This window comes from Schistosoma haematobium, chromosome 1, assembly GCF_000699445.3.
Source record: "Schistosoma haematobium chromosome 1, whole genome shotgun sequence".
Classification (NCBI taxonomy): Eukaryota; Metazoa; Platyhelminthes; class Trematoda; order Strigeidida; family Schistosomatidae; genus Schistosoma; species Schistosoma haematobium.
The window spans coordinates 86,366,342-86,379,886 of record NC_067196.1 but is presented as its reverse complement, the minus strand read 5'-3'; the positions used below and the strand labels follow the sequence as shown (position 1 = coordinate 86,379,886).

The 13,545-nt window shown below is 31.0% G+C and overlaps 1 protein-coding gene across 1 annotated transcript in view; it reads left to right on the top strand.

Annotated features, from left to right (window-relative positions):
* Positions 1-3,665: 3,665 nt before the first annotated feature.
* Positions 3,666-13,545, top strand: part of MS3_00002346 (uncharacterized protein) — a 35,317-nt gene continuing 25,437 nt past the window's right edge. Inside the window, exons 1-2 of the mRNA XM_035732481.2 lie at positions 3,666-3,931; positions 4,723-4,778. The gene's annotated coding sequence lies outside the window, so the exon portion shown is untranslated. The remainder of the gene's footprint in view (positions 3,932-4,722; positions 4,779-13,545) is intronic.

Here is a 13,545-nt window from a genome sequence, read left to right as displayed (position 1 = left end):
GAAATCTTTATACACTTCTATTTGATTAACTCTTCAAATTATTCTTTCTTATTCAAACAATGGGAAATTATTTTTAATGTGAGAGTATCTTGTTAGTTTTATGCTTACACTCATCTTGTCGTTTGAATGTTTATTGTCTTGGCTCTTTTAATGCTACTTTTGTATCTGGTCGTCTCTGATTGTTGTGTCGGAAACGCTTATCACTTATACTCGGAACGAGGGACCTCTGCATTTCCCACGACGCGAAAGTAAGAACACAAAGATTGATATAAGTGAAGATTTGTTAACCCCAAAACACGACGACGACGATTCTAGTAGAAAATACACTCATTTATATATTGATTGTACACCCATTTTGATTAATAATTAGGATAAAATCACATATATGAAAAATACTTAGAGTTACAACAAATCACATAGTGAGCATAGTTCATGTTAATGGAATACAAGAATATCGTATATTATACAAGAATACAAATACTACATTGAGTAATCATTACATTGAATCAAAACGGAAATAATCTCGAACCAAAACTCATAATGAGTTGATCAATCGAATATTGACTTTTCATCATATCAAACAATAATTAGGGTGGTTACCTCAAAAGTTATAAATTTTTGGCTCAATAATATATGAAACAATTGGTTTCTTCTCTTAAGAAATTACAAAGTTAGATTGAACACTAATTACTATTTGCTACATTTTATCAATTCTTCTGCTTGAACTCGACCTTTGTCAGATGTCAGTCAGCTACAACGTAGGACCAGGCACATATGTGCATCGGTCCAGGTTGCCATACCGCATCAGCACAACAAGATGAACACCGGATTCATAGCATTGGTTAGGTCAAAGGTGGTAATATATAAAAAAAAGATTGCATATAGAGATATAGTACAAGAAGAAAGAATTGGTTCATAGAAAGAAAGATATGAAGTGATTTTAATCTCTTAGTTTAAGGGAAGACAGGGAGTGTATACACCTACGCCATTGTGATCGATTCTGAGCCATGTCACCAAGAGTCTCCAACCATTGGTTACGATAGTCACGCGGACCCCAACCAAGTAGTCTGCATCTACCAACATGGCTCAGACTAGAAGTTAGTGATATCTATTATATTATTATTATTATATATCTATTATACTAAATAAATGTCTCAAAATATATCTTATTGAACCATCATATTTTTTTAAACGAATGTTCAAAGGTCTAAATTCATCTTCTTCACAATGATTGTCCTGTATGTTAAGTGAGTATATCATGTTTCATACAAAAATAAAGTGAAAATAATATTATTCATCAAATTGAACAAGATTATTACAGTAGGTTACCTACATGGTGAAAGTTTGCAGGTAATATTACTCAATTTATTTTGAATACCGTTGGTGATTTCATATTGCTAGTTAGCTTTAATGGTTAAAAAACTGACTTGAGTCATTCGGACATAAAATTAAGATATTGGATTAACTCATTCGCCAAATATTTGGGCATGAACCACACTCTAAACGTGATGACCAATGATATTATTCGGTTTCCCAAACAGAAATAAGTAGAGTACGGCTTGAACATGTGACTTGAAGACCGAAGGTTGAACACCCTTACTATTTGGCTACTCCTTAACCGTTCATATAACTGTAGTCTATTCGGAAATAAAATCAGATACACAGTTTAACCACTAAATAATAAAGAGATTCATTCTGAAGACTTCCATGATACTTTCACATAATAACACTAAAAGTTAACCACTTTTATACAGTAAGTTATGAATAAAATTGTAACTTCGTGTTTGACAATTATTTGACAACTCAGTATTCAAAAAGATATTTTTCATGGTATATGAATTCTCATCTTGAAACATTCGTTAGCTTTACAAGCAATTAAAACTATCCTTGACATTTAAGATATGGCTTATATGATATTGATACCTACTCAATGAAAAAAAATCACAACAAATGACGGGTGTTTCCTCCAATAAATCTCTAACATACCTTCTAACATGTAAAAAGATGACTCGATTCCGACCTACGATGATGAACTGACATATCTTGTTTTATTAGTCAATATAGTAATATATGTCGTGTATATCTGGTACTTTGATGATAATAGAATTCTATCAATACTGTTGTAGTTTTGAAACTAATCTAAGTGACTTATTTTGATATTGAGTGGATGAAGAGAATCAGAAAGACGCTGGCTATCGACAAGTATGAAATCGACTATTACCCACCAATAAACTAGTATAAATATTTTAGTCAAACAGGTGATCGAATGCAGCCTGGATAGTTCAGTATTGATTTCTCTGACTGTGAAACTAAATCTCAGGCATGTGAATTCTTTAGGGAAACACAAATTTCTTCAAGAATTCAGATAACTTTCATTTAGCAACATTTATAACGAAACAAAAGTACATCACATTTTTTCAACTCCCTATCACTACCTTACATACTTCGTAATTCATTATAGTATTTTAAAAATTCAGATGTATTTCTGAACGTATTACACTGATGAGTAAACGTCAAAAAAATGATTATTTTTCATCCAATTAGTTTATAATCCATATTTAGAACTTTATGACAAATAATTCGTCACTGTCGTTATATAGTTTATGGTGAACACAGTTATAATTGAGTATGGTTAAAATTACACACTGAAATTAATCAAGAAGTACTTGAATTGAATGTAGAACTGCACAGCTATTTTGTCCTAGTTAAACGCTGTGGACATTGATCAAATCCAAAACCTTATAAGAAGCATGATTAGTTTAAATTACATCAATTGAAATTCACGGTTTTCAGTTTTTGTTTTCATTCACACTTGGTTATACTTTCACTATCATCCAATATTATCTTTGATGATTGTTTGTGTACTGAAATCACTGCACTTTTAGAGCTTTTTGGACCGATATTTAAAAATTTAGAATTTGAATGTATATAGGGTAATGTGTGGCAGTCTAACATTTTGTAGCTCGAGATCTCACTCCAGTTAGATCGTATAATTGATTGCTGTAGAAATATACATCCTGACTATTTTCGTATATATTTATTTACTTAAATCGCGTTATTGAATGACGGAATTTAATAAGGTAAATATGAGAATGGATTTCGATTAATTATATCTTGTACAATCATTGATCTGGACAGGCAATCAGAGGGACGAAGTGAAGAGAGTGAAGCGGAATGCTGCGCAGTAGAGACGGCATGTATACCGACTACATTTAATCAAGCTTTAATCAATATTTATAGCCAGATAAAAGTACGTTACAGACATGTGATGAATGGGATAAGAAGGGCACACATACACTAACATAAAAACAGTCAAAATTGATAAGTCAGTAATTCACAAAGTCAAAATGTAGCTTAAGGAGAGTGGACGAATTGAATTGTCCAGAATCTAGAACATTTCTTATGGGCCTAATATAGTAACTGACATTTAAACATTCACTATGTGAATCTACCTACATCTTAGTGTTAATGTATGTTATATCTGAACGAAGAATAAATGTATAGTAACTACTAGGAGTTATTTATGGACTAGTATTGCATATTTTCTAATTGATTGATTATTACGTAATTAGATTATACATATATTCATATTCTTTTTATCATAAGCTTTCATTTGATCTGTTGGCTACTGTTATACTATTTATCATTCTTAATTTGTTCCCATTCAATTATTTACAGTATCACATGCAGACATATTTGGCTTGATCTTGTGATACTGTCTGATCTATTTGTATATAAATGACGTACATGGTAGCTGATATTTTTGTTCTAGACTGAATGGGTTGCATTGGACGAGAACTTAAGTTTACTAGTGCTTGCTGATGCATTATTGGTTTAGCACAAGAATAAGATTATAGAAATCAGTATTATGAGTAGCAATTTTATCATGTGATGAGTATTTGTTGAACCGTAGGACACAACAATGTACATAGTGAGTTATAAACCTAGCTCTTATCGTTTTCAATGTCGATACATTATTCATTAAATATTAAGTTAAAAACGGATGCTGATTATTTATTAGGTATAACATTTAAGATTAATTATATTTCTGTACAAAATCAGTCACATGGGATCATTTGTTAATTAACATCAAACAAAATAATTAATGTAATAGTAGTAATAGTCAGTAGTATACTATGAGAATCATCAACTTATTATTTTTTTTTAAAAAACACAGTAAATCCCAGAATCATGTGATTGGTCAAAATTTTAAAAAAATATTCAATTGCATTCATTTGATTGGTTAAATTATTCTTTTCTAAAGACATGTATTGTAAACCAATGAAATTTAAACATAGACACAATTCAATATACAATAATTATGATAACATTTAAAATATTATCCATTTAATTCATTTAAAGAATTACAAAAATCGTTTAATTAAATCATTAAAAGAAAACAAAACAAAAAAGAGAAAAAAGAATAAGAGAAAAAGAAAAAGAAGAAAAAAAGAATAATCATCATGGAACGAACTTCAAAATTAATGCATAATTTACGTTTTAGACAAAAACAGTTTCATTCACAAATGGCCAAATTAAAAATTATCTCAATGATATTGAATTTAATATTAATCATAATTAGTATCATTATATTTAGTTCTGTATTATTAGTGATTAGTTATCCAATTTGGTTAAAAATGTTTATATCATTACAAAGAATTACAATTAGTTATGCAATATTAATATGGATTGTATTTTTTTGTATTACATCAATAATATTAGGAATTATTGGAATATTTTCTATACAACGTAAAGCAACATTAATATTAGGCATACAAGTAAGTTTTATTTTTAAAAAGGGTGTTGTTTACTTTGATTGATCAAATATTATTCTTGCATTGTTCCGTTGTACTATTTAAAGTTGAATTAATTTTAATTTGGTTATTTATTCTCTGAAGAAGTGACTTACACCAAGTCACGAAACGTCAGAAAATCTGATGTTCTACTCATTGGGATATTACGAATTTATTATTTATTTATAACAATCTACCTAATGCTCAATTTATTCTAAATTATCAAATCAAACTCTGGTAATGATACCTATATACATTATCATTATTCTTTAAATAACCCTGAGATGGTGAAATTATGTAGTTTTGAAAGCATTTATAATTTACTGTTGTGTAATGATACGATAATCCCTTTTTTCTTAGTTGAACCTAGAAAATCTTTTAATGATAAGAAAATATTCATTTATAGCTTTCAGAACAAAATATACTATTTAGTTGTGAAGACTATTGTGAATAATTAAAATGGATTGTAATAGTTACCTGCTAAGTTATGTGATTAGAACTTTTATTATTTCCTCAATAGAAAAAATATTACTTAACAACTAACTCTAAAAAAATATTCAACAAAATATTCTGTCTAGCTTCAAATGGCTCATGATCTCAACCATTGAAATTATTATAATATTCACAAAACTCCTTCTGATATTAATCAACATATGCTCGCTAGTGACTGGCTTCAAGAGGTATTTGCTGGAATTCTAGTGAGAAGCAGTATTCAGTAGGGTTCAACCGGATCAGTTGTGAGATAGTAATTCACTGATAATAATAGTGGATGTGTCGCTCAATTTTGTAGATTAGTTGAAGTTAGACATTAACACCGATGGATGCCAGCTTAGTGGTCTAGTGGTTAAGCGCTCGTGTGCGAGACTGAAAGGTCCTGGGTTTGAATCTCGAGGGAGGTGGGATCGTGGATAAGCACTGCCACTCAGGAGTCCCACAATAGGGAGAAACGACTGTCCAGTGCTTGTAGGTCTTCCATGATGGTTTAGCTTCAATTGACTCATGATCTAAACCATTGAAAATTATTCTGTCACTTATAATTGTCTATCGTTTAGTTAAGGTCATAAAAAAATACGGTGAGACTATAATTTATGGATGACCTTTGAGCGACAGTAAAGTGGCCGTGGAAGTGTCTACCTACTTACAACGGCTAAATGACGGTGATAAAGCAGTTTGAAAATTAAGAATTATAATTTACAGTTGATGGTTAAGGTTAAGAATTAGATTTGAGGTTTTCATCACAAACTGACATCATCTATAATGCCAAAACTCAATTTAGCCAAATGGATGAATGAATTTTGTGCTAAAATCTAGGACCTGTTATCATAAATCTGATTGGTTCATCCATAAATTATAGTTTCGCCAAAAGTACATATGATATGGATTTTTTTGTTTTCCATAAATCTTTTTCCTGATTCATGGATTATTGCATACAAGAAATTTTTGTGCAGTGTTATATGGAGGTGTTAATCTAATAACTACTGAATAATAAATATATTTTTGTTATATCCCAATAAGTAGAAAAATTGTATTTCCGACGTTTCGCGACCTAATGTAAACCACTTCTTCAGAGTAAATAAGTAACTACGGAAATTTCTTGATGTTTAGTTTAAATGAAGTTGGTTATTTCTCGCTGATCAGTTAAGATGTAAACATCTCCCTTCTACAAAAGGTAAGCTATGATTTGTACAACACATTGATAACTTCGATAATTGATATACTTAGTGAAGGGAATCGAAATCCTATGACCAGATACTACCTCCATCGAGATTGTAAATATGATTTCTTGATGACTGTTAACTAACTCAAAATAATCACTGACATTAGTATATTAAAAGCGACAATGAAATACCATAGTGTTTTTTAGCATTTATTTTTGTATCATCATCAATTCACTGCAATACAACTAATTACGTCCACACAAGAAATCCTGGATAGTATTTGAATGAAATTTGTACAATCTCGTATGTACTCTGTTGTATTTTGCGGTAGATCATGTGACTTAAATTGAACAATTTTACTTTTAAAGTTTTAGTTCCAAAGTTTACTGATACAATGAATAATAATTACAGAAGGAAATATAATATTGATATCGGGTATAATCAAATGGTGAATAAACACAACCAAGCTGTTCAAGTCTATGATGAAGCACCCGTTTAGTGTTTAATAATTTTCAATCGTAGCCTAACTACAGTTAATCAATGCTACGTAGTGTATTCAAACAAAAAATAGTTATATTTGTATGCATATAAAATACCTTTAACTGATCCAACCAGTTTTGCGATTTTTTTCAGTTTCAGTAAAATGGGTTAACTTTAACATAGAAGTTGACACATTTTCTCGATAAAAAACATTCTTTCTTACCTCGTTTGTTTAGCGTTTTTCTTTATTAAGAATAAATTTATTTTGTAGATAGAACTTCCATTATTCATAATGATAATCTTTCAAAATAACTCTAACTGGTTTCATGAAACAAGTTTACTTTCAACAGAAACATCGTAAGATAGACGAAAACATAGGTGTTAAAATGTAGAATAAGTTTTCTTTGCCTTCTATAAATTCTTATAGAAATATTCACAAAGTTGAGTTTGAACAAATTGTAAACTTTTTGGGGAATCACAAAGATTGTAATGTTTTCAAAGTTGGATTCACGCGTCAATCTAAGCCAGACTATCACTGAAAACCTGGATGCACTAGATGGTCTTTTCGTCTTAGTATGGAACTCCTCGACGGTGTATATTCATTATTCCGCATGCGATACAATTACTCAACACCTTCAGTCTCAGTGGTCTAGAGGTTAGATGTTCGCGCACGAGATTGTGGATGCGCACTGTTGATCAATGTCAATTGAATTATTCAAAATTACGATAACAAAAATAACTAAGTTAGATGAATGTAATTTACGAACAACCGAAGTCGAAATCATCTACATTAGGATTATTATTTTCGTGTATAATTAAAATAATTTAATAACATTTTGAGTTTGAGATTTGACCACGATGGGAAAAGTGATTAAATGTATATCTTTAGTTTTTTGTTTAATTTAAAAGATGCCCGTTTCGGAGGAGGAAATTCGGAGCCTGATCACATTCTAACAGATTTGTAGTATTAGTGGATGGCTAATATTTTTCATTTCTTAATATTTGGACTAATATAAACTAAATTATGGCCTACAATTAATCTAGCATAGAAATTATATTGTTTATATAAGAACTTTCGTCTAAATTTGAACGAATAGTTTCATAGTATTTAGGCGCTGAGTTTAGGATTTGTAAAATCTTAGCGATTGAATTTGAAGTAGATCCAACGATTCATTGAGCCATCTGGTACAAGATTTTTAAAGCAAATATAATCAGTGTTTGGAATAGGATAATAATAATTGGTTGTTTGTTTAGTTAGATTTGTAGATAGCCTGATTGGCGTTAGATGAGTTGTATATCCTCCTTTCCTTATTATTGATTGTTGGTTGTTGTTGTATTGTCGGTTTTTGCTGTGAAAATGTGTTTACATTCTAGTCAGGCAAATCATATGTCGTTGATCTGAATTGTGTTGAATTCCTGTAGAATAGACACTGGGAAGGGAATCTGGTGTAGATATTCGCCTAAGGCAAATTACCGTCCCATTTTTAAAGATGTGGAAAACCGAATCAGTAGAATACAATTTAATGCATTTATATATATATGTACATCAAAGTATTTCATTTAAGGACATGATGCACTATTTTTCTGAATTCAAATATACATGCCAATAAATTATATATTGCATCAATTAATACAATAATTTATTGCCCTGATATTATAATACTTCGATTCTTTTACGTAAGGTCATTATGTTTTCCCTTCTTTGTGGGATAAATATGCAATTAAAATATCATGCTAATATACATTAGTGTTATTCTTATTATTTTTTATTCTCTGTTCTTACTTAAATTCGTTATTCATTTTATATCTCTTAGAATAGACTAGGTGTATTTCTTCAAAACACCTTTCTTTTCTAAAAAAAAGAACAGTACTGGGTTCGAGTACCGGAGTGAACATCAACTCTGGGATGGAGATACATCCAGCTGACGAGTGCCAAATAATACGAAACACGCGTCTTACTGAATTCCACTGTTAGCCACTATCCATCTTTGCTTAAAATGCTTGTAACTTAAGGCAATATCGAGGCAATCTGCACAGGATGCACATATGCCATTAAGAGACTGATCAATTGCAGTCCTAAATAATAATGGGAAGTTATAAGTAAAACTGTATCCATTGAAATTATTCATTGTTACATAGAAACTGCAGTGTAAAAATGCGAATTAACTTCTTTCAAATAATTCATAATTTCTTTTTTCTTACTGTTAAAATGCATATTATCTTATTTGTTCATTACTACCACATGACCTATATTGAACATTTAATGATATGTTGTTTTACTCTCCATTTGTTATGTCTGTTTATATTATTATAAATTATACAGCCTACATATTTATTGTTACCTAACAAAAGATATTAAAAGAAAGATCAATAAAAGTATGTAACAGTGTACATTAAGAACTGACTTCACTTAAATATACATTGAAAGCCATGAAACATTAGATAAATGTTTTGTTCTAGTATGTGATCGTTCAATAATGAGCATCTACAACCCTATCAAAGATTAAGATCACAATATGAGCTCATAGTAGCAGACAGTAAACCATTTTTTTAAAAAATAATGAAAGTGAAATTATATATTACCAAAATCTCAACGATTAAAACTAAAAATGACTTCAACTTTTTCAATTGGTAGTCTATTCTAATCTTTAGAGAAATAACCAAAATCCAAAATGACCAAATATAATTGGAGTATATAAAATAACTGGTCGACAGTCTATGCTCTATTGTGGGTCACAGACATAAGTAAGTAATACAAAATTACTGCAAAACGAATGATTGTTCAGTTATGTTAAGATATTGAATAAGGACGTTTCTAAATCTGATGTAAATTGAGTTCCATTCAAGAAGTGTTCAGTTGGTCTAGTTGGTTAAGCGCCTGGCTCGAGACTGATAGGTCCTGGGCTCGAATCCCGCGGCAGGCGGGATCGTGGATGCGCACTACTGAGGAGTTCTGTGGAGGTTTTTCATGGCGTTCTAGCTTCAATTGACTCATGACTTCAACCAATGTAATGTATATTTGTTTGCAGTTCTCATGTGAAATCGAATGACCAAATAAACTCCTTGTATATAGTGAGTAACAAATTATTTATTCTGAATGATAGCTCTAAATTGAACTTTACAAAGTATATATGCACCAAAATGCTGATAAATAAATGAATGAATATGCAAATATTTGTGTTGTTATAATAAATATATTGACTGAAGTTAGACATTAACACCATTGGGTCTCATCTCAGTGGTCTAGAGGTTAAGCTCTCGCTCATATTACCGAAGGTCCTTGGTTCAAATTTTGCGTCAGGGATCGTAGGTTTGGACTGCTGAGGAGTCCCATACCAAGACGAGAAGGCCGTATAATACGTCCAGGTTTTCAATTGTGGTCTAGCTTAGACTGACTCGTGAATTCAACTATGAAAATATACTGATTGACAGACTAAATAACATTCGCTTTATTCATAGTCCAAATTAGTTATGTGTGTCTCTGGGGAATTATTCAGATTGAAGTTTTGAGGGTATTTTCAGTTTTCATAACATTTGATACTATGGTCTGAACTTCACTAGACAGTTATCAAAAACCAAGAAGAATAGGACATTCTTTCAGTTATAGCGCGTAACTTTTTAGCTGTTCATATCCGCAGATCCAACAAGGGATTGAATCCAATTTATTCTTTAAACAATAAATAAAATTAGTTTAATTCAGATAATATTTGAACAAAATGAGTTCATCTATGAATTTGAGGTATCAGTAATCAATACTGTTGAGAATGAATATTATCTATTCTAGTAATTCCTTATTAATAACTACTTAGAAATATATAAATGACAAATGTTTTATTTTCGATCAGAATGCGGTTTGTGGAGATTGTAGCAATTTTAATAGTTGAATTCATGAGTCGATGTAAGCTAGACCACCACTGACTGGCTTCAAGATCATTTTCTGGAGTCCTAGTGAGAAGCTGTGACCAGTGGAGTTCAATCCCTGTCGGTTAGAGACAGGTATCTACCTCATACAATGGATGAATGGTTGCGCATTCATTCATGGATCGATGGAAGTTAAACATTAAAACCGTTGGATGCCAGCTCAGTGGCCTAGATGTTAAGAGCTCGAGACCGAGGGTTCTGGGTTCGAATCCCATGTGCAGGATCATGGATTCTCTCTGCTGAAGAGTCCCTTACTAGAACGGAACGATCGTCTAGTGGTCCCATGTATTCAGTGATGGTCTGCTTTACATCGACTCGTGAATTCAGCTATTAAAATCTTATAATTGTCTTATGTCAGTGATATGTTATCATTGTTTTACAATTATGTAATTTGTTTATCCTTGAAATTCTCTACAAATCGGCCAAATAAATATTGGACAAACGAAAGATGTCTTCAGCAGAAAAAATTCAACATTTCATTATTGAACATTGTCAGCGTCAGCTGACGTTAATGACTGAACAGCATAACTAAACGATAAGAAAATAACGTTGACTATAAAATAAATAGTATTTAAATTCGATAGCCATAATAACACCAAGTTACTGGGAAAAGGATTATGGTGAATATGTACTGTAACTAATTTTTTTAGTTTCTGCAACTATAGTATTTAGACACATTTTGTGGTAACATTTTTAAATCAATGTGTTACTGTTGCGATTCATTACGCCTCGACAATTTAAACAGAATAATTTGAATTGTTTTTAAGCAAAAATGGATGGTGTCTAGCAGTGGAATCCAGGACGCGCGTTTTATCCTTCTTAGGATTCGTCAGCTGGATATACCTGCATCCCAGAATTAATGTTCACTCCATAACTCGAACCCAGTAAAATTCGCTTCAAATGGTATCGCGTTATCCACTTAGCTACTGAGTTCTGATAGCCACTAGCTTGTACAGTGAGATATGACCTAAGGCTATATCGAGACAATCCTCACAGGATGCACATATGCCAAAAAGAGACTGATCAATTTTAGTCCTAAATAACAATGAGAAAATACAAGTAAAACAATAGCAAGTGAATAATTTGAATTTATTCAACCAAACTTAAGATATTTATGTAATAATAAGAATACAAAAACCGGGTAGTCTTTGGGCTTGAATGACGTATATTTAACAAAAGTTAAAACAGGTTTAGTTGAAAGTACTTCAAAAAAACTCACAAGCTGTGTAGATGTGGTTGTAAAATACCTAATTATTTTGAATAAACCTTATTGTTCATGACGCATTCAACTAATGTTCATTAATATGTACAACAAGACAATAATGATCTAAAAAGGGTTGTTTCTACACAGAAATACTATTTTCTGATGACTTGTTTTCAAGAATATAAAAAAAATGTATTTGAAGATTGATTTTCATTTGTATACTATTGGGAGTTCAATTCAGATACTTAGTTAGTTACTATGTGTCATAAAAATTGACGGTTTCCAAGTGAACAAGATTTGTCTCAAGTTGCTTTTAATTATATCTATCTGTTTATTTAAACGTTTTAAAGATTATCTAACATAATGGCTGGAATGTTACTCGTGTCGGAGTTTATGAATATATCTTGAAGAAATTAGAGCTGTTAAGTTTAATTATTTTTGATAGTATAAACGTTTGTTATTTGCCTGGTCCTACGTTGTAGCTGGCTGACTGACTACTGGTTGAATGGATGAATAATTCACTGACTGTCGAACTAAGCAAAGTTAAATCATTCATGTGTATTCCAAATGTAATTGTTTTTTACTCTCTCAGTAAATGAGGATTTTTGTACTTCGTATAGTTTAATCTCACCTTTCTTGTCTCTCTTTAGAATATCCGGTTATTTAACTTATCAGTCGTTAACCTTATGATCAATTTTGAGTGACTTCTGTACACCTATTGATGTTTTTATAGTAACTGACATTTACATCATTCCACACCTAAATAATTGATTCACAGACATGTAATAAAAGTGTATTGAAGTATACTTTTTGAGATAACTATATCAAGATGAAGTTAGTTAACATCAGTCGTAACGGATGATAGTTGTATAATACTATGAATTCGATAAATATGAAAATGTAAACCAATTGTAATCAATTCAATAGTCTGAATTTATCAAGTATCTGTCATTTAGACTAAAGTTCCTGTATGATACATAAGTATTATTGTGATGGCCTGTACTAAACAAAGCTATCCAATGCTTCTTAATCTTCACTATTTATTTTACTGAATTCATTTTTTAATGTGAAAGTATAAAATTTAATCTTACAAACTGACTGGATACTATTTTTACACGCCGCCAATCAGCTGCCATTGTATATGCATTGCTTCTGTATATATTTGGTATACAGTATATGCGTAAAACACAAAAATGTAATTTTAATGAGATTATATTGTTAAACAAGAGTTTAATGAATTTGAAAACAAAGTGTGATAAAAGACGGAATATTATAAATGAAGTAGTTTTGTGAGGACTATTAAGGTTTTGTAATTTTATCTCAGCAGTTATTCTTAGTTAAACCACCATTGAAGACCAGGGAGAATCGGACAGTTATTTCGTCCTTGTACAGTACACAGTCTTTACAAAATTCATGTATCTATGATAGTCCTATGCTCACTAGTGATTAACTTCAAATTACAGTTCCAGAAGACCTGGTGAGAAAATAT